Here is a 26,979-nt window from a genome sequence, read left to right as displayed (position 1 = left end):
AAGTACGTGTGCGGGTGTCTGTGTGTGCATGCCCTCTCACACACATACAGAGAGAGAGTGTGTCCAAGAGCACACCAAACAACCACCATAAACACATAGACCCCCTAGAACCATGGAAGGAGCCATTATCTGGCAGCTAACCAAAGACACAGGAACATGTGACGCAAACTAAGGGTTTTTATCCAAACTGGGGCAACATCTATCTCCTCTCTTCTCCCTGGTAGATACCTTCAAGCAAGCCTTACCTACTGAGGGTTTGTTTGTTTTGTTTATTTTGCACTGGAGTTAAATTTTTATGAACAGAAAAAAGAGAGGAGCAACGAGGGAGCAGGATGGCTAGGCATCCTCTTCCACGGCCCTCTTTTGCTCTTTCAAACTAGGCTACTTTCCCCTTGCTGAGCTGTGAAACATCCTTACCTCCCTCCTTCCCACCACCAGGTGCCACTCCATTGCTGGCACAAGCAGAGGGGCTGCCAGGAGCCCCATAAAAGCAGGAGGTCCCCCCTTTTCTCCTCCTCTCTTTCCCTCTCTTCTTCTCCCTCCCAGGTGCTGTGGCTGGTTTCCACTCTGGCCTCCATCCAAGGATCCCCCTCCTGGGCCATAAATAGCTGTTTTGATCACCCTGGCACGGGCAGCGATCCAGTTCCCCCGGGGTGCTCCTTGTCACTCTGGGGCCCTTAACGGGGCCTGGAAGGAACAGGCATCCAGAAGAGAATTCTTCCAGCCAATCACTGACGCAGCAGCTGCACACAGAGACCTTCCCAGGGCAACGGGCAGAGAAGGCCAGGCCAAAGTGGGGGAAGCCAGGATCTCCCCGGTCCCTGGCTAGGAAGGTACAAAAGGGAGAATGAGGTTTGCAGAGAGAACGGCGGCTGATCGGCTGGTGCAGAATGCAATAAAGTACTTTTGGGGCTAGGTATTCTACTCCTGACAAGCCATACATTTAAATAACATATCCTCCTTCCCCCAAGGATCCTGGGAATTGTAGTTTGTTAAGGGTGCTGGGAACTGTAGCCCTGCAAGGGGTGAACTATCATTCCCAGGATTCTTGGGTGGGTGCTTTAGATGTATGCTGCATTCACAGATTTTGTCTCACTTGCTGTATAGTCCTTTCTACAGTCGCTGTTTTTTTGTTGTTGCTATTCTTCTTCACCTTGGTAGGGCTCCAGTGTTTTCAGGTGCTGAATGGTAAGCCAAAAAATCGGACAGGTGCAGTTTCCCTGGCACAGAGCTGCTCTGCTGGAAGGAAAGCCCCACCTGTTGAATGTATGCCTGCTGCACAGCTGTTAAAGACACAACCCTGCCAGGAAGGTTTCCATTCACCAAGCCAATACTGCACAGAACCTCAGAAGCTGTGGTTAAAAGGCTGCTTAGCTAGGTGGGGGTATCCCCTCTCTCCCCCTTTTCTCTTTCTCTCTCTCTCAACTCACACAGCCAGGTTTGATCCAGGGCTGAATAAGCCCGGGAACCTCCCTCCCCACCCCTGCTTTCACAACCAGCCTTTCTGAAACGTAAAGAGTGCCTCTGAGCACGCGCAGTGATTTTCCTACCCCACTTCTCCCAAGGCAGATCTGAGCCCTGGCAACACCTATTTTAGAAAGGAAGTGCTACAAAGGGGTGGAGGTATACTTAGCCTTCTCATGTGCTTGTCAACCCCCTCCCCGTTTTGGAGGTCCCAAGACAGCAGCAAAACTAGGTTTACTGAGCCCATTGTGGGTTGTGTACTTCGTTTAGTGGCTCAGAGGCCTAGTCTGTGCACATATCATCCCCAGACCCCAACAAACAGGTGCTCCAATTTTAAAACAACAACAACAATAGCTACTTGTGTATACCAGGATATGTGTGTTTGTGTGTGGAGAGTCTTAATGTCCATGCACGTGAGACGTTTCGACTAAAACTGGTTTGTTTTCCCTTCACTGCTTTCTCCAAATAAATCCAATTACTCCCAGACCTTCTGTCTGGAAAGTGGGCAATGGGGGTTCCTAGATGTGCTCACATCTAGTACAGTCAAGAGGTTATGTGTGAGGAGGTGCTACATGTGGGAAAGATCTCTGGTGTCTTCAGTAGTAGAACCCAAGCACATGGCAAGAGGGCGGGAGACTGTGCTGCTGCTGCTACTGCTCTGCTGAAGACTGTGGAAAGCTGAAAGTTAGCTCCAGGTAATGTAGGCTGCCACAGAGCTTCCAGGTGCCCACAGGTGCCAACACAGGGAAGGCCTACGTGCCAGGCGGCCTTGGCACTCACACCAGAGGAGCTGGAAACACAGGCACACACCTGCAGCTGAGGCCACGTGAAGCCCCACCAGGCTTGGGGGCTGGGAACATGCAGCAAAAAAGGGGGGAGCCCAAACCCAGTCACCCGGCTTCCTATCTCTTTGAGCCCTAACCCCGTGAGACCCGGCTCTGTTCCCAGAGCCAGGAATAAAAAATCCAGGCACCCCAGCCTTGGACTTCAAACCCTCTGACTCTTCTCTCCAACAAGCCAGGAGCCTCGGCTGAACTCCCAGCACACTGATTTGACAGCACGGTATGCCTCTGGAAGTCTTCTTCTGCACAGTCAGGGCAGAATCCAGATGCTCGTCCCACTGCCTCCTCTCCCAGACAACCCTGGGTTTTATGGTCCTTAACACCTGGATCCCAGAGAGCCCAAGGCAGCAACATCCACCTGCCCTCACCTGATGACACACCTCCCAGAGAACCCAGGAGTGCTGACTCCACCACCGACTGCTCTCCAACCTGCCAAGCCTTGCAGAGAGAGCCCCAGAGCTCCTTGCACTCTGCCTCCTGCCTCCCAAGATCCATCCCTCTTGCGACCCACTAGCATCCTGGCCCCCTCACCTGGAAGCTTGACCTTCTACCCACTGGGGCTTATTGCTCACTCCCAGAAATAGGACCAAGCTGGGACACGCACATACAGACGCCAGTTTCACCTCTCCTCGCTTCCAGCAGAGCTCAGGGACCCTGCAGCTTGCAAATCCTCCTCTGGTTGCAACCCACTTAATCCTCCCAGCGACCCCCCCTTTCCTTCTCCCTCCAGCAGAAGGCAAAAATCCCTCAGCCACCCCCTCCGTCTTTCCCGATTCCATCCTGACAGACCCCCCTCTCACATGGAGACCGGGGGGGGGGGCAACCCGCCTCTCCTTCTCTCTTTACCCCCCTCCCCAATACGCATAAGCAATCTGGCCCTTCGAAGCAATCTGGGGGGGGGGAGGGAGGGGTGCCTCCCATCCGGAGTGTTTTTCCATTTGACATTTGAGTCTGTTGATCGTGTCAATCGCAAAGCGAATCGAGGAAGCGGGCAGGAAAGCAAATCAAAGCAGCTGATGGCGCGGGCGAGGAGGAGGAGGATGAGAAGGGAGGGGGCTCCTACACACACAAGACATTTCCCCGAAAATACTCACAGCAATAGCAACGAAAAGCAACAGAGGATTCTTCTTGTTTTGGTTGTGTGTTTTTTTTAAGAGGCGGGGGGCGGGAGGCGGCTTTTGTATAGTTAGCTCTAGGGAGGTTAGGCACCCGATTTAGGGGTGTGCGCGGGGGGAGGGAAGCGGGAGATTCTGCATGCAGGGGCATTTAATCTCCTATAAAACTAGGCAACATCTGGCAACAGATTTCTCCTCCCTCCCTTTCGGGGTGCTCGCAAGGGATCGGGGGAGGTCAGAGGCGAAGAAGAAGAAGGAGCAGGGGATAGGAAAAAAGGACAGCCGCGCTTTGCAGACTGGCAGCCCCTCCCACCCACAAAATGTCACCCCCTGTTTTTCTGGTACCCACTGTCCGCGCGTCTGTCTGTCTGTCTGTCTGTCTGTCTGCTTGCCTCCCTCTCGTCCGCGGCGGCTGCGCTCGGTCGCTCCGTCTGTCTTTCCACCTTCACTTGCCTTTGACTCTCTGACTGCAAACACCACCTCCCCCCACCCCCAGGGAGAGACCCCTCCCCCCAGATCCCCTCCCCCCAGCTCCGCCTCTGCCAATCCAGATTGCCAACAAGGAAGGGAAAAGGGGTGGGGGGAGGAAATCAGGGGAGGGGAAGGAGGGGGAGGAGAAACCGGCAACCATTTTCCCCCAGATCCTTGGTAACAAAGGGGGATCCCTACAAAGGCAGAGAAAGACCCCCCTCTCCTCTCGGGGTGACCCGTCCCGAGCGCCTCCCTCCCCGAAGACACCCAGATTCGGTTCGAGCGCAGTATACTTTTAAAAAGAATGTACGTGCAAATGCAAAATGGGGCGAAACAATGTGTGGGGAGCGGAGACCCTGCGCCCCCTAGAGGGCAAAGGTCCTCGAATCCCTCCCCCACCGCAACCTATGGCCAACCCTAGGGGGCGTTCCCGAAAGCAGCGAACAGCCAAAACAAAACCTGTAGTAGTTAATCCGGAACTAATAATGAAATAAAATAATAATCGCTCAGTCACACAACCGATCTCGTCTCCCCTTGCAGTAATCTCAGCGAGGATTACAGAGCTCCAGTTAAGCGCCAGGCTCAGCTCAGGCACAGAAGCAGCAGCTATTTTGGAATGGGAGCCCCGGAAAACGTGGAAGAGGCGGCACTGCCGAGCATGTGCAAAATGCATGTCCGCTCAGCTGTTAGCAACCGGAGCCCATCTTCACAAATCTTGAGATTAGGTAGCAGGCAGCGCTTGATCTTTAAAATAGGTGATTCTTCAAAATCTATATTGAAGTAGCACCCCCTGCATTTGTCAGATATATGTTATTTGCGGGGGGGGGGGACTGACCAGTATTCCTCTCTAGGTTTCAGGAAACACTCTGCACATGCTCTTACGTGCTCTCAAAGAAAAAGGGTTCCAGGAGAGGTGGTTTGATTTCCTAGCAGGCTTGGCGTCTTGGTATAACTCTTCTTCCTCCTCTTGCTTTTTTAAAGTTAACTACAGGGTACCAATTATCCTCCCCCCCTATGATGAACCTGGGTCAACATAAAAGATCCAGAGTCAGATTTCAACTTAACCATCAACTCGCTGAATGCTGCCAAGCATGTCTCTCTGGTCTGCAGCTTCAATCTGCCCATCAAAGCTTGCAGTCAGATGAGACAAGAAAAATCCCTCTTTGCAATGCATGTTTATTCAGAGGTAAGTTCCACTACTGACTCCCAGTGAAGGATTTTGAAGCTTTAAAATCCACACGTGCCTTCAAACAAACAGCGATTTCATGGTGGTCGATTCCCAGCTCTAAAACTCTCTTCCTCTTGGAAGTTCACCAAATGTTGAGCCTGAGCATTTTAGGATTCTGATGTTGGTATCAGAGATGGATTTGAAATGAAATGTTGTTCTGTTTCAACATTTGGAAAAAATACACCTGTGTTTAATTTTTCTTTTGAAAAGGGTGGGGGGGCCAAATGCAACAGAGCTTGTTTTGCGCATGTTGAAGTGGGTTGAAGTAATATACGTTATGATCTATAGAACTCTTCTCCATAAGACCATCAACACCCAGAGCCTAAAATTATTTAACTGTGTCTTAAAGCAACCATCTTGCCAAATTCAGTTGGTCTTCCCCCACCCTGCTGGGTTCACCCCCAAGCCATATATCCAACAGCATCCATAACCATGGACATAGCTGGGGGGGGGGGGCAATCAAATCAAAATCAATGCAAATCTGAGGTTCTGCCCCACTAACAAAAGCCTCCCCCCCAAAAAAAAAATTCCTCACTGCGCCCATGTCTATAACTGGGAAGACGAAAGCCTTTCAAAGCAGGAGAGTATACATTTTAATTTTTGAAAGCAAATACAGGAATTTAGGAAGCTGCCTTTATCCAAGTTAAACCACTGGTGTAAGCTGTGCATTGTTTGCACGAAATAATCAAATTATTTTTAATAATAAACCATGGTTTTGCTTACTGTTAGATGCAAAGGGGTTCTCAGGCAAACTCTCCTGTTTCATGGAGAAGGATATTAGCTCAGAGGTAGAACATCTGCTATGAATGTAGAAGATCTCAGGTTCAACCCCGGCTTTTCCATTTAGGGCTGGGAATGTCCCTGTCTGGAATCTTGGAGATCCCTTGCTAGTCAGTGCAGAAATTGTTCAGCTTGATAGACCAATAATTTTACTGAGGGTCCCCCTCTTTTTTTTAAAAAAAGTGCCAAGGTCCTGTATACCTGAAGGAGCGTCTCCACCCCCATCGTTCAGCTGAGATCCAGCTCCGAGGGCCTTCTGGCGGTTCCCTCATTGCGAGAAGTAAGGTTACAGGGAACCAGGCAGAGGGGCTTCTCGGTAGTGGCACCTGCCCTGTGGAACGCCCTCCCAGCAGATGTCAAGGCAATAAACAACTATTTTACTTTTAAAAGACAACTGAAGGCAGCCCTCTTTAGGGAAGTTTTTAATGTCTGATGCTGTACTGTTTTTAATCTTCAGTTGGAAGCCGCCCAGAGTGGCTGGGGAAATCCAGCCAGATGGGCGGGATATAAATAATAAATAATAAATTATTATTATTATTAATTACACCAGTGTAGTTACATTCACAGGCCAGAATACTGGGAGATAGGAGCAGGTTTGTTTTATTTATTTATTTTAAAAAATGAGCAACTGTGTAGCAGGGTGCCTGTATCTTTCCCCTTATCTACCTTGGTTAGTTCTGTTGCAATAATTTTGAGGTTAAGCACGTTTCTGAGCCAGATTGACTAACCTTACCGGGGGGGGGGGGCGGGGACGGATAGTTCCCAGCATTTGGTTGCAAAAAGTCATGCTCAAAACACAGAACCTGGAATGCAGCCTTGATTTTTAATGTCTGGAGTCACCAAAGGCATGGGGTAGGTTCAGTTCATATCTCAAAGGAGTCACATCTCAAAGGGTCTCCTTTATTTTGCACCACATAAATCTATGAGCTCCATTCAGCTCTGTGGGGAAAAGACCTGCATTTTAGGGACAATGTTGCAGTGCAGGCAAAAGCTGCATCCAAGCAGTGGATGGATGGACCAGCTATCTGGAAGGATGAACACCCATCATCTATCACCCGGTGGTTTGAAGATCTCACCGCCCTTTCTTACAATCACCCCAGTTTCATTTAGGCCCCTGTTTGGACTGCTTATATTAATGTATACGTTTAAATTGATGGGATATTCTTATTTTCCACATCAGCTGGCAAAGGTCTCCCTCTTTTTAAAATTATTCACATTAGCTTGTATTTTTCCTTCCTCTTTTCTGTTGCAAATTAGGGAAGGAGGCAGAGATTGAGGGAGAGAACTGAAAAGCCAAGGCCCAGAATATCCTGGGCAGGGAGGCAGTTCTCTGGGGAGACCCATCCCTTTCTTTGGCTTTCCAAAGGAGGTTTGTTTGGACCCTTCTTTTCTTGATGCTTAGTGGGACTCTTTTTGAGGTTGTTCTATTTTATAAATTAGAGCCTCTGTTTTAGTGCTGTTTTATTACTGCTATGGATTTGTTGCGGTTGCTTTTGAACTGTAGTTTTGTATGTGTTATCTATACAAAACTAGTCTTGTGTGTGTGTGTGTTTGTGTGTGTGTGTGTATGTGTCTGTCTGTCTCTATTTGTCTCCGCCTTGAGTATTCCGTGTGTGTGTGTGCGCGCGTGCACACACACACACACAACTACCTTGAGTAGCAGGATGTAAATACCATAAATAAATATTATGAAGGAAATTCCTTGTTCTTTTGCAAAGCTCACAGGTGGGCCATGGGCCAGTCACTGTCTTTCAACTTAACCTTACTCACAGGACTATTGTAAGGACAGAAGATGGGGGCAGGACTGCACATACTGCCTTGAGTGTCGTGTAACCAAAACAAAAACTGCTATGTGGCCTTGTACACACATTTTCCACAATCCTGCCCTAGGATAAAACACTCAAGCCAATAGCCAGGGTCTCCCCAGTGATCCGTGTCACTGCTCTCAATAGAGCCCCACTTTATTGTCATCTATCAGGTGCTAGATGACATCTGCCCCAGTTTTTGCACTCCTGCAAATGCAGTGAAAACAATAGGATGCTGGAATCTTTTACTACCCCAGTAGGTTGCTGCCACTACAGCACGGCTGTGCACGGTTGTTACGATAAGAGAGACGCTGTGCCTCTCTTGTGCCCACGTAAAGCAGCCCACAGAGTGAACTCTGTGTGACTACATTTCGAAGCATAACCTCTTTTCCGCAGCCGTGAGTGTCAGAGAGCTGCTTCTCTCCCAGCTTCCTAACTTTTCTCAGTTCACAGCTAGTGGCTGCGTCCTGTTCCTAACCCACCCACTTAAATGTTGCTTTTTCTGGCAGGGCTGGGTGGGACTGTTTTGCCTGGCACATTCTTTGGGCAAGTCTAGCTGGTCAAACCAGTTGGGCCCTGTACTGCTTGCATCCTGGACTAATCCTAGTGAAGGATCACAAGACACACACACACACACATACACACACAGAGAGAGAGAGAGAGAGAGAGAGAGAGAGAGAGAGAGAGAGAGAGAGCGCTGCTATACATAGCTGCTACTAACTCTCTGGTGTTGGTGCAACCCGACATCCAGCACCCTTTACAAACTTTTCCTTTTCCCTGCTGAAATACTTTGCTTAGCAACCTAAGAATGGCATTGGTTGACTGTTGGTATTGAGCCCCTAACCCATACCACCCCAACTTGCTATCAATGTGGAGCTGAAATATGAATTGAGGTCCACACTGTAGCCACAGCAGACATTTAAAGCCCATGACTTTCTCCAAAGAATCTTGTGAACTGGGCTTTGTTAAGGGTGCTGGATATTGTAGCTCTGTGAGGGGTAAACTACAGTTCTCAGGGGTTTTTTTTGGAGAAGCCATTTGCTTTAAATGATGTGACTCCAATGTATGGATGTGACTCCAATGTGAAGTTAAACGCATCAGGGCATCCAAAATACAGGGTTCTCTCATATATGTCTGTCTGTCTATCATCTATCTATCTATCTATCTATCTATCTATCTATCTATCTATCTATCATCTATCATCTATCTATCTATCTATCTATCTATCATCTATCTATCTATCTATTATCTATCTATCTTATCTATCAATCAATCATCTATCTATCTATCTATCATCTATCTATCTATCTATCTATCTATCTATCTATCTATCTATCTATCTCTATCATCTATCTATCTATCTATCTATCTATCTATCTATCTATCATCTATCTATCTATCTATCTATCTATCTATCTATCTATCTATCTATCTATCATCTATCTATCTATCTATCATCTATCTATCATCTATCTATCTATCTATCTATCTATCTATCTATCTATCTATCTATCTATCATCTATCTATCTATCATCTATCTATCTATCTATATCTATCTATCTATCTATCTATCTATCTATCATCTATCTATCTAATCTATCTATCATCTATCTATCTATCATCTATCATCTATCTATCTATCTATCATCTATCTATCTATCTATCTATCTATCTATCTATCTATCTATCTATCATCTATCTATCTATCTATCTATCATCTATCTATCTATCTATCTATCTATCTATCTATCTATCTATCTATCATCTATCCTATCTATCTAGTGCAAATAACATCAGCTGGAGAGCGACTCAGATTAATGGAATCAGAACAGGCATGGAGGAGGGCCTTTAACCCTTTAACACCTTCAGAAGACAGAGGGTGCCAACCCCCCAGTTCTCTCTCCCCTTCCTTCCAGTGTCCGAACCCAGTGGCTCCCCTGCTGTGGTCTAAAGCAACACCCCTCTTCCAAAGTTGATACTTGCTTTGGGTCGCTTCCAGACAACCTCTTTAATGAGCCTTCATCCTGATTTGTTTTAGGAGAGATTAGGCAGCCTTGCATCATCAAGCAAAGTGTTGCATCACACTTTCCAGGGCATTTTCCCTTCTGTTCTGCAAAAAAAGTCAGTTGTTTGGGAGAAATGAGTTTGTTTCACAAGAGCCCCAAATCAGCTAGAATTGGGCAGCTTGCTGGGATGTGATGGGATACCATTTGAAAATAGTGACTGGAAGCCCCTCTTGGTGATATTAGTGGGGCAAATCCTCCAATTCATTGATATTTGCTTTGGGGCGCTTCCAGTTAGTCGCTGTTTTCGGGCGGGATTCCATCCTACACTGGCAAATTCAGGTTGTGCTATTACAGTTTATTTGGGACTCCTGCACAACCAAGTCACTTCCCCCATAGATCAGGCTTCTTTGCAATAAGGAAAATGACAAAAAAAGGGTGTGAGATCGCACTTGTTTTGACAGAATGTCAGCCACTCTCTCCACATAAAGGATGAATAGCCAACATGTCATCTAATCTCCCTGCAAACATATCAGGGTGAATTCTCAATACACAGCTTGTCTCGAAGCACCCTTGGTGATCCTTCAGAGGATGGGTTTTCTTCAGGGTTGTGTTAGCAGGGAAGGAAAGTGTCAAATTTGCTTTCTCGTATGCCTGCTCTGATCCAGGTAATTCTCATGTGCACAGAGCTGATACAATTTGCCTTTTAAACAAACCTTAAAGGCATAATAATAATAATAACAACAACAACAACAACAATTTTTTACAGTGGTACCTCGGGTTACAAACACCTTGGGTTACAAACACTTCAGGTTACAGACTCCGCTAACCCGGAAGTAGTACATTGAGTTAAGAATTTTACCTCAGAATGAGAACAGAAATTGCGTGGCGGCAGCGGGAGGCCCCATTAGCTAAAGTGGTACCTCAGGTAAAGAATGGTTTCAGGTTAAGAACGGACCTCCGGAACGAATTAAGTTCGTAACCAGAGGTACCACTGTATTTATACCCCACCCATCTGGTTGGGTTTCCCCAGCCACTCTGGGCAGCTTCCAACAAGAGATTAAAAATACATTAAAACATCAATCATTAAAAACTTCCCTAAACAGGGCTGCCTTCAGATGTCTTCTAAGCGTCAGATAGTTGTTTATTTCTTTGACATCTGATGGGACGTTGTTCCACAGGGTGGGTGCCACTACCGAGAAGGCCCTCTGCCTGGTTCACTGTAACTTGGCTTCTCGCAGTGAGGGAACCGGCAGAAGGCCCTCAGTGCTAGACCTCAGTGTCCAGGCTGAACGATGTGGGTGGAGATGCTCCTTCAAGTATACTGGGCCAAGGCCGTTTAGGGCTTTAAAGGTCAGCACCAACATTTGAATTGTGCTCAGAAACGTGCTGGGAGCCAATGTACATCTTTCAAGATCTTGGTCTTGGTAGCTGCTCCCAGTCACCAGTCTGGCTGCCGCATTCTGGATTAGTTGTAGTTTCCGGATCACCTTCAAAGGTAGCCCCATGTAGAGCATGTTGCAGTAGTCCAAGCAGGAGATAACTGGAGCATGCACCACTCTGGTGAGACAGTCCGTGGGCAGGTAGGGTCTCAGCCTGTGTACCAGATGGAGCTGGTAGACAGCTGCCCTGGACACAGAATTGAGAATTGACCTGCTCCTCCATGGACAGCTGTGAGTCCAAAATGACTCCCAGGCTGCACACCTGATCCTTCAGGGGAACAGTTGCTCCATTCAGGACCAGGGAGTCCCCCCCCCTGCCCCATCCCCCCAAAACAGTACTTCTGTCTTGTCAGGATTAAACTTCAATCCGTTATCCGCCATCCATCCTGCAGCTGCCTCCAGGCACTCAAACAGGACCTTCATCGCCTTCACTGGTTCTGATTTGAAAGAGAGGTAGAGCTGGGTATCATTTGCATTTTGATGAACACCCAGCCCATACCCCCTGATGATCTCTCCCAGTGGCTTCATGTAGATGTTAAAAAGCATGGGGGAGAGGATGGAGCCCTGAGGCACCCCACAAGTGAGAGCCCAGGGGTCTGAACACTCATCCCCCAACACCACTTTCTGGACATGGCCCAGGAGAAAAGAGCGGAACCACTGTATAACAGTGCCCCCAGCTCCCAGCCCCTCAAGACAGTCCAGAAGGATGTTATGGTCGATGGTGTCAAAGGCTGCTGTTGCAAAGACACATTTAAAGTCCAGTGGAGTTTAGCCCCAAATCATGCCACATCTTGACTGTAGCATGGCATCAGGCCTGGCCTACATGATTTCATAGGTATATGCATTATCCCTGAGCATGCGAAAAATGCTTTCCCTTCACTAGTGAGTAACTAGGATCAGCTCCCTCTTCACCCCTACTGCCACATATCTGAGATTTCAGGCAGTCGGTTTTTGAGGGCAGCTGTGGAGCCTCAGCGTCACTCGCATTGGGAACTTAGCACAAAGAGTGTATCGTCTGTAGCGAATTCTTTTTAAAGCGAGACAAAACAAACGTATACCTCATTTTTTCATTCTTTTTTTATTTGCAAGGTTTATTACCACAAAAAAGAGATCAAGATGACATGAACAAAAGTCCAATGAAGCAACCATATTAAAAGCCCATTTGAAGCATTCTGAGGATTGGTAGCAGTGGCGTCACGGTGCAAATTATGTATTTAAAAGTTTAGAATTCAAATGATTCAGCCTCATATTCCTTTCAGTCAGGTTTATGGAACAATGCAGATCTCAGCCTCAGAGGACACCAGACACCGGGACAAGACAGCCTGACTTTAGCAGCAGAGTTCTGGGTACCATAAAAGGGCAGGGAATTGTTAGTTATTTAGTTTAGATTTTTACCATCTTGGGGGCTTCCTGCTTCTGGCACCAAAGCATCTAGAAACACACAAATACGGATATAGATATATCTGGCAGTGGGCAAGTTCACAAAGAGCTGTTTTACACTTGAGGGATGCAGTATCTGGTATGAAAACACCTGGGATGTGGTCCCATTCTTTTTCTCTTGCCCATATCTCCACCAAACAGAAGGCCCCATGGCTGAAAGAAGTGAGGACTGGAACATCACAGTAGTGGCCTCCTGGAATTCACCTCCTCCTGAGGTGAGCAAATACTCTTCACTGTTGTTCCTCAGAAAACAATGTAAGGCTTTATACCTTTCAGCAGGCTTTTTAGCAAGCCAGCAATTTCTTGAGAGCTGAGGAGAACACTTTTCTACCTGAATTGAAATAAGCACATTCCACTATTGTACCTGAGAAAAGTTTGGTTTTTAAGAGGGAGAGTGAACTACTCGTAGCAGAGAGCACCCCTGTGATTCTGTATCAGTCCCTTTTATGAGCAAGTTTTCTGATTGGAAGGCTCAGAGCACTGTGTTACACAGAGACACACCAGGCAGCTTCCTCTAATTTTGTTGCATCTGTCCACAAGGGAGTACACCTTCTGATGCAGAGGTGCAGCAGAATTTATTGTTCCAGCCCTGACTCCTTTCCATGAGAAGCTGATTTAAAGAAGGCAAGGCCAGAGCAGTAAATCATACAGAGAGACAGTGGGCAGCCTCCCCTGTGAATGGGTGTTTTAGGCTCATAAAAAGTCCCTCATGATTTAATAATTATCACTGTGGCAGTTGTTTCATGGCACACAGTCTGTGAATTACTACACTGAGCCAGTAAGCTATGGTGGGTTGGAACTTGGTTGTTAAGCCAGGGAGTTTGTGCTTATTATCATTCTTCTGAAGTTTTATTTTGTGCTATAATTTTTAAGGAGGATTTTTCTTCACCGTAAGTCGCTATGAGCTGAAGTAGTCAATGTAAAAATTCCTCATTAATAAGCCTTCATCGTCTCTCCATTACAGAAAGAGGTTGCCTACACCAGACACTCTTTGAACCAAACACTTTTCAGTGTAGGCAGTTCACACAATCAGCACTGTGCTGCTGAGTTGCCACGACTGGTTTCTCAGTGCTCACTCAGTAACAAAGTATAAACGCAGGTGACCCTCATGTCTCCCGGTCCATCACTGAATGATTCTGAGAGGTGTGAACGCACACAATATTTGGATTTTTTTTTCTGAAGGAAGTGGATGTTTATTTTTATTTATTTGAATATTTGTAAATGACACATTCATATAAAATACCACAGGATGAGATAAGACCTAAAAAACAATATAAAACATGTCAAGCACTTAAACAAAAGTTGGTTTGCAAATGAACACCCCTAGCAATGGGAGCAGGGCTGGAATTATTGGTGGTGGGGAGGTTGGACTTGATGAAATCCACAAGGCCCACCCTTTGATTTCCCTTTAATTTTATCTGAATCAAGCACTCCCATAGTTTTACAGAAGTGTTACTAAGGGGACTACCACAAAAATACCCCTCCATCCCTTCTGTAATTTGAACGCTGGACTAGAGGCCATCTAGATATTTTGGCACTTGAGTTAGAAAACCCAAATGGCATCACCCAGCCAGTGGGGAATAAATCCTTGGCCATGTGTCCGATAAGCCTAGTAGTAGGGGCGGCCCTGCTTCTCATTGTCAACATCTGATTTTGGAGTTGGAATCTGGACCTTCGTGTCTCTTCTCGGAAACACCAACCTAGACTTTGGAGAGAATTCCTCGCTCTTCTTTCTCTCTTCCTCGCACCCTTCCACCCCACTTTTTTCTCTTCTTCTTGGACTCGCTTCTGGGACATTTTGTTCCTGGCCTGCAATGCAACAGAAGCCCGCCTCAGCTGGACTCTGCTCTTTTCTCTCCTCCTCCTCCTCTTGCTCTTTAGCTCCAAAGGGGAGCACCCGAAGAAAAGAGAAGGCCTCTGGTTTCTACAGGACACACAACAATACATGGTTTGTGGTGGAACCTCCTCCCTGGCGGATTTGAAAGGAAGCGGGGCGTGCAAGCAGTCCTTAGTAAAGAGTGAGTGGCTTGGGCTACATTTGGAAAAGAGGGAGCAGCCAAGGGCTATCTGGGGAACGGGCTGTGTGTGCAATAGACCCAGCCCTCAAGGTGGACTTCCTGGCAGTTGGCCAGTGTGGCAGGGACACGTGGAGGGTGGGATGCAGAGACATGGAGACGGAGGGGGCAGCGTTAAGGTGGGTAATGCGGTTGGCACTGGCCTCTCCCACCCCCTTGGCTCAGGCTCAGAGAGGCTGGCAGGGGAAGCTGCAAAACAAGTCGAGGGGGGTCGGATCGGAGACAAGGAGCGTCTCTAAAAATAGGACACTTGGCAGAGCATGTGAGGCAAACAAGGATTGATTTAAAGAGACACCAGAGCAGGCATGGGGCGTGGGAGACACCAGCCCTTTAAAATGGGGCCCCAAACACACATAACCCCCCACGCGGGGCAATGGGCAGAGCTAATCCCTCCTCTGGTCTACATGAGCCCATCTGTTCCCAAGGCATAAAAAGGGGCATTTTTATTGGAGGAAGAGTGGGAGGCAGTGAGATGCTTGAAACTCCCCTGGGCACTTGGATGAAACAGGAGGAAGTGGGATCAACAGAAGGAAAGATGGGAAATTCATCCCTTGAGTTCCCTGGGATGGGAGAGTGTTACCTAGTGGGTAGTGCAGGTGTTTTTGTGTGTGTGCGGACTCCAGGGCTCTCTTCCAGGCTTGGATTGGTAACGTTGGGCTTAGCTATGCATCATGGTGGGTGGTTTGGCAGCCAAGGGGTACACAGTGTAACACCAAGATACTGGACATGGATTAGATTTCAGCTCCTCTTAATCACTTTGCTGTGGGTGTATTCTTCCCCAACCCTTCCACTGTGTTCCTATAAAGTGAGGGTCGTATATCCACACAGGGGTGCGTGGTTTGAATATGGCAACAGGTGACAGTAAATTGTTCCAGATTAAATAACGGGCTTATTATTTTAGCATCTGCAGGCTGGAAAGTATGAACCTATCGCAAGGGTGGGAAATCCTCCTTCTATCAAGCCCCATTGGGTTGTATTTCAGTGTGAGGCATAATCAGAAGAGACCCATTGAAATTAATGGGCATGTTGTCCATTTTTCTTGATTTTACTCTTTTATCTTTTGTAAACCACTTTGACTCTTTTTACAGCCAAGCGGTGTATAAATTTTATGAAATAAGTAAATAACTGAGGTCCATTAGCCTACAAGGTTTAGTGAAGGAAATGAAGGGCAGCGATGGGCAAATGTGCCAATTTCGATTTCTGGCAGTATTTCATTTTTGCAATCTTTAAGTTCAGTGCTCCCACATTCCCACATCAGGTTGGTTGTTTTTTTAATTCCTCATGAAAATTCACTAGCATTTTACTATGAATTTTTACCCTAATATAATCATTTCTTAATATACACAGAGTGGCTGGGGAAACCCAGCCAGATGGGAGGGGTATAAATAATAAAATTATGATTGTTGTTATTATGTTGGGGTGCAATTTTGCCAATTATTGCAGAGCAGTTTTCCCCAATCGAATGCATTTTTGATATGTTGTTTTCACCGATCTATTCATTTTTATGCACGCTTCGTCCTAGCTGGTCTATGCCTCTTTGGTATATATTATTAGCCGGCACTGCAAAACTTGGAGAAGTGTATGGCTGTTCTTGTGTTCATGCGTTCTTTGGGGAGGAGAGAGAATGAGGTAGGAGGTCCTCCTTTAAATGTGAACTAAGTTTAATTTCTCCCTATTCCCAGCGGAGGGTCGAGGTCTTTGACTTGGCACTCCTGAGCTCCATTTAAGCCTGGGCGAGTCCGACGCAAAGGAAAGCAGCGCTCCTACGCTTTTAACAATCGCGAGGGAAAGAGGAGCTTTTGCCAGGGGGTGGGAATAAGATGCAGCAGCTCATGTGCCCTGTTCTCAACAAGCATTTACAAGATGCCCGTTAATTATTTGAAGAGTGAAACTGTCTGGGAGCCAGGACTCCGTGTCAAGTGATTTTAAGATCCCGTCCCAATGAACCACTCCTGAATACCTTTTAAGCACTCTTTAATAGTGAAAGAGGGATAGAAAGCAGCTTTTTCAAACTTTGGCAATTAACTCCTGCATAGGTGAATTCTAATCCTTATTAATAACTGGAAGCATAGACCCGGCAAGTGGTAGCTGTACTCTAACACAGAGTACAGGAATGTGCTTATTTACACATAATTCTTGCTCTCTTGGTGTTCCGTCCACAACAGACATGCTTCCTTGAGTGAAAGTATGTTGAAGAAGCAGAGTGCCCCAAGGGATATTCTAGATCCAAATATTTAACAGAGTGCACAAGCACTTAGAGAGTCTTGCCTTATGCAGTGCAGGTAATGTGGAGGCCTTTCCCCTAACCCAGGCATAGGCAAACTTGGCCCTCCAGATGTTTTGGGACTACAACTCCCATGATCCCTAGCTAATAGGACCAGTGGTCAGGGATGATGGGAAATACAGTCCCAAAACATCCGGAGGGCCGAGTTTGCCTATGCCTGCATCCTTATGAGATCCTCTGTTTTTGCTGGGCACGGGAAAGATCTCTTTGAGGAGTAATGCTTTGGGGGGGGGGTGTGTGTGTGAGGAGGCAAATCTCTCTGTGCCTTGAACAGCCAAGCCCTTAAGAGGTAGCAATTCAACAGGTGTATTCTTGAGGAAAACTTCACCTGTTGAGCTTCTTCTTTTGAACCCCTCTCAACAGGCACAGCAAGGCAAGGGCTGGCTCTCAACGGAGGGAACAGTTAGCAGCTGCCCTTGCAAAGATCCTCCGTTCCTGACTTCCTCCCACCTCCCACCCGTGTGAGGCTTTGGCTGGTCACCGAGCCAGGGCTCTGGGTAAGGCGACTTTTCCCAGTGAAGAGAACAAAAGATCTGATGCCAAGCGCTATGAAGGGGTGTGTGTGTGCGCAGGAGAGCGAGCGAAAAGACTTCTCAATGCCCTATTGTGCGCCAGGGCTGGCCTGCCAAGGCGTGGGGCTGGCAGGCTCGACAAACAGCAGCCCCCTTATCCTATTCTTCTCAGCTTAGGTCTGGCCCTGGAGCTTCCCAGCGACTTGTCAAGGGGGTCCTCCGCTGAGGGAAGGCCTCTCATGCGGGGGTGGGGTGGAGGAGAGAGAACCTTTCGAAAGGGTGGATGAGGAAGGGAATCTGGATAGGCCTCGCTGTGGGGATGGTTTCCATGGCAATTTGGGGAAGGGGGTGGTGGTGTATGAGTCCAAAAGGAACTGGCTTTGAGCCTGGAAACGTGTTGGCACCAAGTGGCAAGCAGCCAGGAACAGCAGACCACAGCCGGATCTATTCCACTCCTCTTGCACCCTCGGGCTGCCCTGGGATCAAAGCTGATGGGGGGGGAAGCCCCTTGGAGTGCTCACCTTGCTCCGATTTGGGAACGGGCAGATGGCGTGGGGTGGGAAGGGTTGTGTGTGTGTGTGTGTGTACGTGCATGCATGCACACAGTGGTTGCTTCATTCCTTCACCAGCTTCCTCCTGTGCCTGCCAGACTTTTAAGCCCAGGTGGGAGCGTTTGCCAGAGGTGGATGAAATCCTCCCTCACTCGAAACATCCGTTTTTGCACGAGGGAGGAATTAACTCCTGCTGCCCAACTCGGGGTCACGGAGTCACTCACCACTAAGCCAGAGGGGCTTGCCAACTGTACCAATCTCATAAGCTGCCAGCCTCCTGCAAGATTCAGGTCGCACGGTTACAAATATTGTTGTGTATTTATTTGCTTATTATCAGTGTCAGAGTTAAATCGTTTTAAAAGCGGGCAGCTTTTAAATGGAACAACCTGTTTATACATAACGGGGCTTTGACAGAGTAGCAATCATACCAGCAGGGCCCTGCAACAAAATGTTGTGGCGTATCCCTGATGTGTGTATGTTAACACACCCGGAAGCTGAGGGATTTGCAAAATAATAGTATACGAGATAGCATTCCTGCTCTAACTTGGAGTCTTACTTGAGGTACCTTTTTTGGAAATATGCCCAGGTGCAATTTGTATGCAAGTCTATGAAGTTTCCATGTAACTGACTGCTGGGTTGCTGGGGAGGATATTTGAGGGTGCAATTGAAGTAACCCCTCCTCTAGCCCGAAAAATCACATTGCAGGGCTTATAAAGGCTACTATATTTCAACATAGTCTTCTAACGTTCAGCAGGGTTATAGTAGTGAACTACACTGCAGGGGTGTTGTGTTTTTTGTCTTTATTTGCTGTATTTCTGCCATCAAAGCAGCTTACATGTGGTTCCAAGGCATTGACCAGGCCCAGATTCAACTAGGTGGGAGCATTGTGTATATTCAGACCATATATTACTCTTGTCAGCCCTGTCTGTAATATGGGTGCTAAAAGCAATTAATTGCAAGGTGTTGGGCTGGAGTATTGTTTCTGTTGTTTTGTTGACATGTGTTTTGTTTTTTGTTTGCTGTTATTGTAATTTTTTGTAGCTTTATTTTAGAACTTATGATTTATGTAGCAGTTTGGTTTTGTCCTTATGGTATTTTGTCTATTGTTTATGATTACTTTTGTTACATTTGTTATTATGTATTTTTTTATGTTGTAAGCCACCTTTAGCACGATTTTAATTATACAAATAAAAATGATGCGTGTATGTAAGTTGCTCTCCTTTTTCCCAATTTACAAACATGGAGAATAAGGCTGAGAGTTTGGAACTTTGCAAAGGTCCTACACCATATTCAGCAATAGAGCTGGGCCTTGATTAGGCTCTTCCAGGCCAAACCAGATACTCACTTAGCGATATTGTTTGTGTGACCTTACCACATTCCCTAAGTGGCAAATGTCTTGTGTGTCTTACCTGTGCCTGTGTAGTATATAATTTATACCAATAACGTGTGCTTGGAGAACCTCTGCCAGCTAAGCAGTACTCAAGCAGTATAGCTTAGCAAAAGATGCTTGTGGACCTTAGCTTTCAAATTCTAAAACCTTGTTGCCCAATTCAAAGTTTTTGCAGAATCTCTGTGACATCACAGCAGGTAAGCTAATGGCATTAAGAGAGCAAGCAGAGGGAACATAGAGGTTGAGTCAGCCACTGACTATAAAAACACTGCTACTACAGGCTCCAAAGATTGTGTGAATGAGCCCAAATTTAAACTAATTTCATAGTCACTGGCTCTCAGCTAGGGAACTCACAACCTATCTGTATTCTCACAAAACTATTGTCTGCAGAATTTTGGGGGGAGAGCAGAACTTTGATCGTTGAACAGCTTTAAACTGAAGTATATGGCTATGGTTTAATCATAGAATCACAGAATTGCAGAGTTGGAAGACCACAAGGGTCATCTAGTCCAACCCCCAGCAATGAAAAAATCCAGTTGCCCAACATTGCTCATTTAAGAATTGTAGGGCATGAGAAAACCAGAGCAAGAGAGAAAGCAAGTACAGGCTCCTCTTCCTAGCAATTAAGCATGTCAGGAGAGACAATGAGAGAAAATCCTTGCCCTAGTCTTGAGCATTAATTTGCTTTTGGCAAGGGGGTTACTGCCTCTTTTCCTTTTGGTGGTTTTAATACCTGCCTGGCACTGAGAAGTTCAACAGATTCAGGTTTTTCTTAGGAAAACAGCACTTCTTGAATTCCTCACCACCGTGCAGCTGGTAAATGCATAGAAATCTTCATCAGGAAATGCACTTCATATGACAAAAAACAACAACTATGCAAAGCCAATCTAGTTTCTGTCTGCTACAACTGTGTGGGCAAGGATAATGTAATAGATCTTGAGAAAAGCAAGCTGTTTACATGGTTCCACTTGATGTACTTAAGCGTCAACTAAAGGAACACGGTTTGGAAGGTGTTATAATGCACCTCAGCTGGTTGGAAAGCCACACCCAAACAGGTAATGAATCAGCGTCTGGTTGGGAGGAGTTACCTGGTCCTGAGTTCAATGACCTTCAACATATCCACTGATAATGAGCTTCTGAAAGACTGGGAGGGATTTACTCGCCCAATTGAATGTGACATAAAACTGTAAACATTTAGAAGACAGGATTAGAATTCAAACCAACCTCACTTAAACCAGAGCTTTGGGCAGTAAATCATAAAGGGAAATTTATGGAAGTTAAAAGTGAAGTACACTGCAATAAGTGGACATATTTTTCAAAGCCAAAATGAAACTGTCTAGAACCTGTGTCCTCCAGATGTCGTTTGACTACTATCCCCATCACCCCTGGCCACTGGCAGTGCTGGCAGGTGCTGATGGGAGCTGTAGTCAAAGCATAGGCAAACTCGGCCCTCCAGATGTTTTCAGACCACAATTCCCACCATCCCTGACCACTGGTCCTGTTAGCTAGGGATGGTGGGAGTTGTAGTCCCAAAACATCTGGAGGGCCGAGTTTGCCTATGTCTGCTGTAGACTAACAAAATCAGGAGGGCCACAGGTCTAAAGACCCAGCCAATGGGATCTTCAGGTAATGCTAATAACAATGAATTAGTGGTATAAGGCAGCAACATGTCACTGTTGCGAAAGGGACAGGTTACTGTCAACAACGCTGGGTGCAGGATATGGGATACAACTGAAATGGCTCAGAAATTAAGCTCACTTCTCTCGCAGTACCTTAAAAACTAGCAAGTCTGTTATGGTATAAGCTTTAGGAGATTCAAGCCTACTTCATCGGATGCATGAACTGAATTCTTAAATGGCAACTCCGTTCCTATTAGTGCAGTTGCAAGGCCTTGATTTCTGGTGGGCATCAAGAAGCGGGGATGCTCTGGCACCACAGCAGTCCTGCCCCACTGGTATTCTGTGTCTGCCATCCTAATTCTGCTGAAGACGACCTCACCACCAGCTTTTGGGGAAGTGCCATAGCCCAGTGGTGGAATACGTGCTCTGCATGTGAAAGGTCCCAGATTCAACCCCTGGCTTCTCAGGTAGATCTGGAGCCTGGGAAGCTGCTGCCAGTCAAGTGTCAACAGCTAGACAGAGTGGCAGTCTGACTTCAGATAAGGCAGCTTCCTCCACTGCATTCATGCCGGGCTGAGGCTCTTACTCTTGGCCAGTGGCTGTGAAGGCTGGGCAACTAAAGGACGAAGGCAAGGTAACACTAATAGGTGGCCAGGCCAGAAAGAAAACATAAGCCTTTGGTAACTGTTTGCATACTTCCCTAAACAACTCGACTGCGTGCCTGTAATCATGCCTTTTCTACTGCTGTATTTTACTGGCATTGGCAAGGAGCCCAGGCATGTGATGATAATCTCAATGTGTCGAAGCCAAGTTTATGTGTACTGTGTAAATTAACCGTCCAAAGAAAAAAGTTTCAAAGGAGACTATTCTTCAGCAGGTCCCTACCTGCTACACCTCAGTATATCTACACAAAAAACAAGAGCCAAGGAGGTGTGGTGGTTTGAGTGATGGACTGTGGCTCAGTGCTAGAGCATCTGCCCCAGGTCCAATCCCCAACATCTCCAGGCCCAGCAGGCAGAGACCTATGCCTGCAACCCTGGAGAGCTGCTCTCAGTCAGAGCTAGATGGAGCAACAGTCTGGTTCAGCTTCCTGTGTTCCTATGACCCGCAGGTTCAAATCCTCACTCAACTACAAAGTTCACTGGGGGACCTTAAGCCAAAAAGCACTATCTCTCATTGTAATCTATCTCACGGGGTCGCTCTGTAGATAAAATTGTGGGTGTGGGTAAGAACTCTACATGCTCCTTGGAGGAAAGCCTGGCTAGAAATGGAATAAGTAAATCTATATTTATTTGTGGGACTGATGTTTTCAAAGGGGAAAACAGCAAAACAAGACCCCGTCCCCCTTCCAACTGACACAAACTTTCTGGCCCAGTTGCCTAATGGTAATTCCCACGTGACTAATGTGATAAGCCAAGCAGCCATATTGGATGTAAAAGGCTTGGTGTACAGTGGTACCTCGGGTTAAGTACTTAATTTGTTCCGGAGGTCCATTCTTAACCTGAAATTGTTCTTAACCTGAAGCACCACTTTAGCTAATGTGGCTTCCTGCTGCCGCCGCGCCGCTGGAGCACGATTTCTGTTCTCATCCTGAAGCAAAGTTCTTAACCCGAGGTACTATTTCTGGGTTAGCGGAGTCTGTAACCTGAAGTGTATGTAACCCGAGGTACCACTGTATTTAAAAGCTGTTTGGCTGGTCAAAATGTGACTGGGTGGCAACTTTCAGGATGGACTACTCTGCATTGTCAAGGCCTTAACTGGAACAAACTGGAATATGATGCTAAGTTTGATTGCCGTAAAGGACGACACAGACAACGTGAAGATCTAGAGTGTTTCCAAACAAGAGCCTTATATTACGAGAGCTAAGATCCTAATAATTTATTTTTTTCTGGGTGCACACTTGGTATGTTAGAGCACTTGCGGACTGCCAGCATTTTGGGGTGGGATTCAGTCACAGACCAGCAAACTCAGGCTGGCAGTTAAAGCTGGAATTCTTGCGAAAGAAACCTGCTTGCCTGAAAGATTGGGAAATGAGAAGAGTGACAGGAAAAAGGCACTGGAAAGTGTGGGATAACACGCTTGCTTGCCGCATTGTCTAATCTATCCTCAAACAAATCAGGATGAGTGCTCATTAAATAGCTAACATTGTCTAATCCGTCTACAAACAATTCAGGATGAATGCTCATTCAACAGGTCTGGAAGTAACCTTAGTTTCCACAAACACTTGATGTCGTCCCCCCGTCCCCCCACAGTCGTGGATATTCATTGCTATTCCATTGCTTGTCATCCACACCAGTGGCCAAACCATGACAGAATGTTACCTGGGTGGTATCATTTGTCCTTCTCATTCACTCATTTCCTGCCCTCTGCTACTTTTTCCCATGCTGAACATGTTCACATGTATTTATGTACCTATGCTTACACACACTATATATATCTTCATCTATATATAGATATCACAGGAAGTGTACAAAAGCAGATGTTACCTACCTTAGTTATCAAAGTTCACAGTGGGCAAGAAGGAGGCTGGTGGTTTTTGAGGAGAACAATATCCATTTCCTTTTTGTAAAAAAAATTCTGAGGTTTGCACAAGTGCTATATTTACATGAATTATACAAGACTTGTGCAAGAGATGTCTTGCATAAGACATCTGTATTAATTTTTTTTTTAAAAAAAACTGATCTTGTGTTCGTACAATCAGTCTCTGAGGTAATCCCTAACATGTGCTTGAGGTAACAGTTTCTATAATCCGAGTTGTTGAAATTTGGATGTGGCTTCAACATGCTGCAGTCAATGTAGATTGATACATGTATACCATTTGGGCCACTGGAAATAAAGTGTCTTGCGCTCAGAATCAAACCAAGGAGCAAACAGAAGTAAGGGTTTGAGAGACAAACTGCCCCTCCCCAGATATGTGTTAATGAGCTCCTACGCCAGTGATATCTTTGGATGTATAACAGCTTATTTTTGGATTTTCTGCATTAAAGGGAAACAAAGATTAAATGCAAACAAAGTGAATGCTAGAAATTTGATGATGACATTGTGTGGTTGCTGTGAAAAACATTTGTGCATGAGCAGCACTGATTCCACAATAAATTCCTATCCGGAAGCACCCCTGGTAAGGATGGTGCAGGGTTTGACGCACACACAAAGTGGTTAAAAGGAACCAGGCATATTTAGCTTAAAGAGAAAAGAAAACGAAGCAGGGATAGGACGGCAGTTTTCAAGAATCTGAAAAGCAGGTTGTGTAGCTTTGCATGCCAAGAACGACTAAATCATGTGCCAAGGAAAACTAAGCTAGAAAGCGCATGCTGCATATTAAAGCTCAATTAAACGAAATGTAGGACATTTCCCCTCACCGATCATTCTTAGCACAGCCTTTGAAAAAAAAGAGTCAACAAAAAGACGACTGTCATGAAGAGGGTATGTTTGCTACAGCACTGAATAGAGATAGAAAGTCCATTAAAGTGACAGGGGCATTGTGAAGCAGATTGGGGGAGGGCAAGCAAGAGGTATTCTGAGCTGGGCCCTAGATTTTCTGCTGCTTTCCTTCTCTTTTTAAAACATAAAAAAAACTTTATTGACAGGGGAGCTGGGCTCAGAGTGCTGTTGAGACCCCAGCAATGTCTGTGATGACTGACCTTGTTGCCCCTCAAACCGAAGACAAAGTTCACCACCTGCATACTGTGGCCTGGCCAGGAGCCAAACAGATTCATGTGACTTGCAGGCCTGGTCTACGCACAGCTTTTATAAAAGTAGACAAACTTGTCTTTTTTTCTTTTTCTTTTTTGGGAGAGGGAAAACCTGTTTTTGAAAACAGCAAATAAAAAGAGCAATGGTTTCTCAGGGTCACAGACAGAACAAGGATCAGCCGGTCCAACTGACAAGAAAGTAGATCATTAGGCTGCAAGTTGGGTCACACTCACTTGTAAAGAGGTCCCATGGAACTGGGTGAGACTCTGAGGAAACATGAATAGGCGCAGGCCTTGAAAACTGGGACGGCTGAAGTCTGGGGAGGCTCATTATTGAATACATTTGGAGCAGATAACTCTTGAAAGTATAGAGCCTTGGTATTTAAGACAAGAGGAGCCAGAGACTTCCGAGCAATTGTCTGTAACATGCCATGTAACATCCCTCTGCAAAAAAACTCCCCGGCCTCTCTAGGAACTAGCAAAAGCAGTCACTTCATGTGAAGAGCTTTGGATAGGCCTTCAGCCTTCAACTGATGTGCTGAGATCTGCTACTGGGCTGCAGTCTGGTGGGGAGAGGCTGTAGTTCAATGGTAGACCATCTGCTTTGCCTGCAGAAGGTCCCAAATTCAATCTCCAGGGAGAGCTGGGAGAATCCTGTCTGAAACCCAAGAGAGCCACCAGGAGTGTAGATCTTACAGTACTGAGCTAGACAGACGAATGGTCTGACTCAGTGCAAGACAACTTGCTGTGTTTCTCGGTACCAAAGTCATCAACATCACCATATAAATATATGGGGGGGGGACCATACAATATGTATGTTGTGGTTAAAGCTGGACTGAAGACTGCTGAAGGAAGCTCAGCAGAATGCAGAACTGAGGAAACCACTGGGCAGCTTAGGATTTTCACGAGGCATCCTCACTAATAAAATATTCTAGGTGTGTGCCCTTGAAGGGTGCCCAACTCCGTTTTGCACTGTGCCTTTCAGCCATGAGCCATAAATAAGGCCAAGGAAAATCACTCTGCCTGTGACACTGAGCAGCTCAGATGGTCCATGTAGGATAGCTATGTGGTCCTACTTTACAAAGGACCATCCTCTATTTGAAAGGGTGCCTGGTCCAATTCTGGTGTAAAGATACACAAACCATGTGGGGATCTTGAAGTTGCCAATCATCAATTAGCTCCTGAGTAGCAGAAACGAGGCCACCTGGTCAGTCATCTGTATGTCTATTTGAATTATAGTAATTATTTATAAATCTGCCTTCTCTATAAATCATCATGTACAAATTTTATGCAAATATATTCCTTTTATTACTGATGCATTTTCACTTTCTGAAGAGGGACAAGTGGCCACCCTAGTAGGTTGGCTGCATACAGCAGAGAACAGAATTCCCACACCTTAATAACAGTTGTGTAGGAGAGGGGATTTAAGCAGGAGTCGCTGGCATGACAAACTACATTTGCTGAAATTCCCTCTCCTACCCACTATAAAAGGAGCAGGAGGCCTGCCTTCTGCATTTAACCACCTTAAGGTACAACTACATTAAGTGGGCTCACGAGTTACTGAAATTATCTTGTCCTAAGGGAAGGCATTTTATTTGATCTCCCACACTCAAATTCTTTGACCAGCTTAAGCGAGCTTTGGCAAAGTTTGCCTCCTATCCGCTGTGTGGAGGAACTGCCCGTGAAATGTGGCACCCAACTGCAGTAGGAGTATCGGGTAGGAATCCCATTCTGGTTGCCTTCACAGTTGTTTGATTTGCTGTTGTTGTTTAGTCGTTTAGTCGTGTCCGACTCTTCATGACCCCATGGACTAGAGCACGCCAGGCACTCCTGTCTTCCACTTCCTTCTGCAGTTTGGTCAAACTCATGCTGGTAGCCTCAAGAACACTATCCAACCATCTCGTCCTCTGTCGTCCCCTTCTTGTGCCTCCATCTTTCCCAACATCAGGGTCTTTTCCAGGGAGCCTTCTCTTCTCATGAGGTGGCCAAAGGATTGGAGCCTCAGCTTCACGACCTGTCCTTCCAGTGAGCACTCAGGGCTGATTTCCTTAAGAATGGATAGGTTTGATCTTCTTGCAGTCCATGGGACTCTCAAGAGTCTCCTCCAGCACCATAATTCCAAAGCATCAATTCTTCGGCAGAGGCTAATTGTGGAGGAATAGAAGAGGGAACACAAGGGGATATAGAATATATAGATCTTAAGGAACTCGGAGAAGGGTGGGAGGAATGGGGTGCAAGGAAAGCTAACACATAAACTTCCCATTC

The 26,979-nt window shown here is 46.2% G+C and overlaps 1 protein-coding gene and 1 long non-coding RNA gene across 7 annotated transcripts in view; one reads left to right on the top strand and one right to left on the bottom strand.

Moving 5' to 3' along the window:
* Window positions 1–3,919, bottom strand: part of NDRG2 (NDRG family member 2) — a 39,940-nt gene extending 36,021 nt beyond the window's left edge. For 4 of the 6 annotated variants that reach the window (XM_081885495.1, XM_081885499.1, XM_081885497.1 and 1 more), the window contains exon 1: window positions 3,771–3,919. The gene's annotated coding sequence lies outside the window, so the exon portion shown is untranslated. Of the gene's footprint in view, window positions 1–3,766 lie in introns of all 6 variants that reach the window. The other 2 variants (XM_081885496.1, XM_081885498.1) reach the window with 1 other exon arrangement.
* A 367-nt stretch (window positions 3,920–4,286) lies between these two features.
* Window positions 4,287–19,029, top strand: LOC309355976. The gene is made up of 3 exons (XR_014162675.1): window positions 4,287–5,078; window positions 12,241–15,924; window positions 17,314–19,029. It is a non-coding gene; the product is annotated as an uncharacterized lncRNA (long non-coding RNA).
* The last annotated feature ends 7,950 nt before the right edge of the window (window positions 19,030–26,979 follow it).

This window comes from Podarcis melisellensis (genome assembly GCF_964234715.1).
Source record: "Podarcis melisellensis genome assembly, chromosome: 13".
NCBI classification, from domain to species: Eukaryota; Metazoa; Chordata; class Lepidosauria; order Squamata; family Lacertidae; genus Podarcis; species Podarcis melisellensis.
Note: the sequence above shows the minus strand (reverse complement) of the source record. Positions and strands in the feature narration are given on the sequence as shown.